The 6,238-nt window shown below is 42.6% G+C and overlaps 1 pseudogene; it reads right to left on the reverse strand.

The window, feature by feature from the left end:
* Window positions 1-798: 798 nt before the first annotated feature.
* On the reverse strand, window positions 799-6,238 carry LOC148718902 (uncharacterized; annotated as a pseudogene).

A 6,238-nucleotide genomic window follows, 5' to 3' on the forward strand; every position in this document is an offset into this window, starting at 1 on the left:
TTTCATTTTATTCTGAAAGGACTCAAGATAATGATTCTGAAAAGATTGTATTATAGCTTTAGCAACTGAGACAGCGGAGCTTCGCAGTTGTCACCCCACAATACACAGCCGTATGTTAGAGTAGATTATAACATAGCTTTACAAAAGCGCGCTCTGATTGGCTAATATGCTCGATCCATTTGCCTGTGGATTGCACGCTGATGTCAGTTTGTGTTGCTTTTTTTTTTCACGGCAACTTTTTTCATCGATGTTGCTACTTCTTACAACATACTTCCTGTTTTTTGTGGGTTTTTGCTCGTGAAATATGGAAAAGTCTTGTATTTTTTCAGAAAATAAGGATTAAGAAATGGTTAGCGTGCAGCGTGTAACCATCGAGTTATGGATGCACGCGGGAGGTTGCTAAACACGAAAGAAGCGTAAGAGTCGCACGAGGCGATAGCTAAGTGCGACTCTAGCTTCTTGAGTGCTTAGCAAACCTCCCAAGTGCATCCATAACTCGGTGGTTGTACGCTGTATACTAACCATTTCTTTTATAACATTAGACTTTCAAACATCTTTCGTTTCGTGTATAAATATTTAATGAAATTCGTTCTGTTTACATGAAGGCAAAAGCACAATCAACGCGAGAGTATGTTCATTCAAGAACTGACAAAGCGATACAGCAACAATTTTCCTGAATCATCGCGGTGAGATAGTTTGCGTTTTTTCGAACTCGGACTAACAAACAATTTCAACCTGCTCAGTTAACCTGAATATTGAACTGGCAACACGCGAAAGTGCTGTCGGTAAAACTTCGTCTCAGTTGCGTCGGTTTCCCGGAGAATTGAAGACAAACTGCACATTTTGAATAAAGCAATATTGGAAGAGTGGTGCTACGTTTCTCGCAAACTGTGAAGGATTTAATTCTTCACGTGAACCATTGATCACTCGGATCGTGAATTGCACTGGCAGCACCGTTGAGGAAGCTGTAGATACACAACAAGTACTTGGGACCGAAGGCGCCCTTGACAGCACATCATTGCAATTTTGAAGCTGTGAAACGGATGGTCGAGCGTTGTAGTGGGCAAGAGACTGTTCGTTTCGATGGCCAGAAATAGACATGACATGTCGCTTTGGGACGCCAGCATTGGACCACAGAGCTATGGCCGTTGCTCTGATGCTGTGGTTTGTGTATATTTTGGACAGCCCAGCCAATTCGCTGAGTTTTTTTTCATCATGTTTGCCAGCGTGTTCACGTCTAGTGGTCGTTGCTCGAACCGCACGTCTTCTTCAGCTCTGAAATTTGCCATGGGATACTGGAAAAACGCACTGCATCTCGGGTTTATCTTTTCAAGGTAGAGCTTTAGAGCCTTGTAGCCGTCGTCAGGCGCGGATCTAGGAAAAATTTTGACCAATTTACTGCAAAACGAGTGCCGAAGGCACAAGCTTGCCCAGGAAATTTTTTCAATTTTAACTACCTAAAGCGCCCTTTCCAGGTTTTTGAGTCAGTAAGACAATATTTTTGCTAGTTCCACTCTCCTTGGATGAAGCCTTGCAAATCTGCGAATTATTTCGTCAAAGTCAATGTCCATGTTTTATTCAATGTACAACAAGGCAAGTCCTATCAATATCGTCTTGACATCGTAGATAGATAGATACTTTATTATAAACACCTTGCAGCCATAGGCTGAATTACGGAATATTTACAAGTACAGATGATAAAAGTATAAAATATTACAACTTCGTCATTAAGAAAGAAGGAAAATTATCTACATCTTATAAATATGACTAAAAAATAAAACTGTTTTTCAAGTGCTCGGTTTTGCATATGGGGAGAGCGAAATCACGTTTGCGCCTCAGTGCCTATCTACAACTCTTCCTTTGGGGGAGGAGGCTGTGGAGTCTATGGGTAGGGTTACGGACTATCTCGTCAAACAGATTGGCTGAAATCTTTTCTCTCCTCTCGTGAAGTTTCGGTAGGCCAGCTGTTTCTAGTGCTACACTATATGACAGGTCAGGATAAATGATTCCGAATGCCCTTCTTTGGATCCGTTCCAAATCTTCGCTGATGTAGTTTGGTAGAGAACGGTGGAATACAGGACTTCCGTATTCCAAGACGGGCCTAATACATGTCACATAGAATTGCACAAGTTCGCTTGGTGCAACTCCGGATATCTTGAGTTGTCTCAAAAAGTAAATACTAGAGGAACATTTTCTACTTAGTTCAGAGCTGTGCATGTTCCACTTTAAGTCGTGGCTAATGGTCACGCCTAACAATTTGGCACTGGTGACTAATTCAAGGGGTTTACCATTTAAGACTAGGGGTTCAAAATCGTGGATGCTGTTAGAGAATCCAATTCGTAGTTCTTTGCACTTGGCCTCATTCAGTTAGAACCCATCGATACTCGCTTGTCTTGAAAGGTCATCCACAGCTTCTTGGCGCTTGCTCACACTGCCCTTAATAACTATTTCGGAGCAAGATGTGTCGTCCACGTATTTCCACAAGTCAGCTGGGGTGTCCAAATCATTAATCATGATGAGAAATAACCAGAGCTAATTTTGTTCCCTGGGGGTCACCGGATGGTACAGAGCGCCATTCAGAGTGACAATCTTGAGCTAGTTTAACTCTTGTTTCAGGTTCATCAAAAAGTCGACAATCCAGCTTTCGGCTTGACTCGGAATATCATATGTTGCTAGTTTTTTAACGAGAACACTATGGTCGATAAGGTGAAAAGCCTTACGAAGGTCAAGTAGGACTACTCTTGCCGTGGAACCATTTCCGTCGGTGTTAACAAGCCAGTTATGCGTCATGTTGACCAGAGCATGTGTAGTAGACGATTTGGGTATAGATCCGAATTGACGAGGGTCGATACTTTGTAACACGGCTGGTTTAACATATTTCTCAACAATGTGGTCTTCAGCGAGTTTGGACAAGATAGGGGTAACAGAAATGGGACGGAGGTGTTTGTTAATATCATTAATGGGCCTTTGTTTTGGGACCGGGACTACATCAGCTTCTTTCCAGGAAGGCGGAAGGCGGGATTCGTGGAACGAGGAGTTAAGGATCACAGAGACTGGTCCCGCCAAGAGATCAGCGTTTTCTTTTAATACCCATACCGGGATGCCGTCTGGCCCTTGTGCTTTGGAGGGGTTGAGTGCGGACAGTTTCATAAAGGTTGAAAACTCCGATATCGTATTTACGGCATGACTTTCGTTGTTAATTAGTGGTGGATCAAAAGGATTATGGGTAAGAGGCTCAAAACTCTGCATTGGAGTAAGGAACGCTGAATTGATGTAATTCGCCAGATCACCAGGTGAAAAACCTAGGTGCTGCAGTAATTTGCAGGTGTCATCACGCGTTTCTGAGGCAGGTGACATGCCGCTGAGCTTTTTCACCTCTTTCCACCACACGGATGGCTTGCACTCCCTCAAATGGCTAAACTTTGCTTCGTAGTACTTTGCCCGGCAGATCTTACGCTCGCGATTCACGCAATTTCTAAGCGTTCGAAAGGTGTTCATATTTCCTTTTGCAAGGGCACGCTGGTGTCGTTTGATAAAGTTGCTTCGTAAAATGTTTTCAGTCGCCTCAAAGCCGACACATTCCTTTCACACTCGCATGTGGTGACTGGTAAGGTGAAAAATATTTTGAGGCACTCTGTGATGTTAGGATATATTGTATGGTCGATCTCCTTCAAAGTTGCTGATGCAGTTGTCGGGACGGTCTTGGAATCGTGTCGTTCCCAATTTCTTTGCCATAAAGTCATGTCGGCATCAAGGCTCAAAGGTGAGGGCAACGAATCTTCACGGAACGTGGAAAACCGGCCAAAGGACGTCAACCATATGTTTCTTTTGATGCCAGTAGTATTGACGGAACAGCAACTAGGCACTGCACTGCTGTTTCTTGGTCACCACTACCAAATCGATTTTCTAGCTCATTGATCAGATGGTCAACCAAGGGAATCTACAAAAAAGACAATTTTCCATAAATATCACTTCGAAAGCTGAGTATTATATTTCGAATTGTGTAATCAGTGGGCCAGGAAATCTTAGGTCATCTTAGAAATGTGTTATACCCTCCAGTCCAGACAATCTATCTGTGTTTTCTCTTTCTCCATCTTCATTACTAGAACGAGTTTCCACTGCAAAGATAAATCATTTGTTCAAGTATTAGAAAGAGGACAAATTTCAGCCTAGAGAAACACGTCTGGGTATCACGTCAGCCAGACGTGTGCATACCGAACGAAAATAACTTTTCAGTAAAATTAATTTGTCCACTCTCAACCATTATTAACAAAGACCCGAACTAACCTTTTTTCCTGAAGTAGTCAGTAATTTGGGACATCTTGACTTTGTTATGTATTCCACACTCCTATTTAAGTCCTTGTCCAAAGACTTTGAATCATCATACAGGCTAACCGAGAAGCAGAATTGCACAAATCGCCAGGGGAAATCTAGTTTTGGTCTAGACGCCCACAGCAATGATGTGATAGCGTGACCGCCATCGGGAGACTAGTGATTTCCCGGCTGTAAAATTTTGCCGCCAGAACGTGTCTATGACCCTTGTTTATTTCCGGTAATTGGCAAAAAAGAATAAATTAAAAAATAAATGTCAAAACTATTTTCGGGACTCTACTTGCAGTTTGCTTTTACTATAAATATATACATATCTATATATTTTTTTTTAATTATAAAAATTCTGACCAATTTCCGTAAAACAGTGGAAACCGGTATGGATTCGCGCCTGGTCGTATCGGTCTGCAGTTTCGTACATTCTCGCTTCCTTTTCGTGACTGGGTTTGTCATTGACACCGCCGGGATGATTCTTCGAAGCTTCATCATGGGCCATGGTTGCGAATTTTCGCCCGGCTGCATTGACGCCAAAATTCCAAAATTGTAATTTTTGGTTGTTAGACCTCCATGTCGCTCACGGCCTCTCCAGCAACAGAAAAGAACAATATGGAACCAGACAATTTTCAAAAGCGAGAGCAGGGAGGAAAGCGAAAAAACTTCACTAGCCTTGAGCTGTTTGAGATGCTCTCTTTCAATAGCAGGTTTGTGGGTTACGTTTTCCTTTCCGCTTCGTTTTAAATTGACAAGTTGCGCGTCTAAGGCCCCATTCAGACGCCGTGTTTCAGCCGAGCCGAATCGAACTCAACGAATTGAGTTCATGTGAAGTACGACGTCTAAATCAATTCGGGACGGCTGATTTAATTTAGATCGGCTCGGTCAATTAATCCTGCCTGACTTAGCCGGGAAGAACGGCTGTAGTCCGGCTTTGATTCAGACGCCGTACTTCACATGAGCTGAATCAAATGCATAAATTATTTTAAAGTATTTTTCTTGCCGTTTTTACATGTGAACCTGTGCAAAGGAGTGTTTCAGAAGAAAAATGGCGGCTTGAAAGGCCGAGCAAAACGATGCTGACAGATATTGAATGGGCGCCCTATTCTACGCCTTTCGAATTAACACTGATTCTTCGCTCTGTCGGTTCTTTGGGCATTATTTAGTTGTCCTCTGCGTCAACAACGTCCTCTCCCGCCTCTTTCGTGTATCGCTCGCAAAAAGCGACGCATTGACCAGCATGGTAATCTTTGTTTTCTTCAAAAATTGAACATTTACTGCATATTGGAATTTCACATTTCAAGCAATTATATTTGGTCGCGCCGAAACACATACTGATCAACTGCCGGACTTTATTTAGGTACGTCTTTAAAGGAGTGACCAACTAAAATACTTCCTTACAACGACCATGCCATACAAATCACTTTCGTTCTTTTTAACACTTATCGAAGAAGTTCGGCGTCTGAATCAATTCAGCCAGGATTAACTAATTTAGGTCGGCCTAAAGTTCAATTCGATTCGGCTCGGCTGAAGTACGGCGTCTGAACTAGGCCTAACATTTGGTTTGACCGCAATAATCTCGGGTCACTTGCTAGTTGAAGCCCTTTGTTGTATGGAGGAGAGTTGAGATATCTTTCAATTCCATTGTCTGAATCCAAGCAAGGTGGATTTACTGTATGGCTGCCCTGTTTGAGTTCGTGCTTCGGCGTAAAATTGCCTCAGGTTGTGGTTCAGCTGACCAATCGTCAGGTTTTCGGGCGGTGTTTGTATAGCTTTCTCTGAGCACCGGGCTGAAATTGAAAACGTGAATGGCTCAAAAGAATTGATCTCTGTTACTTTCTTTATTTAGTACAGTGAAAGAACAGACAACTGAGGCTTATAGGAAAGACTTTTTGTATAACTCACAAGCCGGAAGCAT

The sequence above is a fragment of the Stylophora pistillata genome, chromosome 12 (assembly GCF_964205215.1).
Source record: "Stylophora pistillata chromosome 12, jaStyPist1.2, whole genome shotgun sequence".
NCBI lineage: Eukaryota > Metazoa > Cnidaria > Anthozoa > Scleractinia > Pocilloporidae > Stylophora > Stylophora pistillata.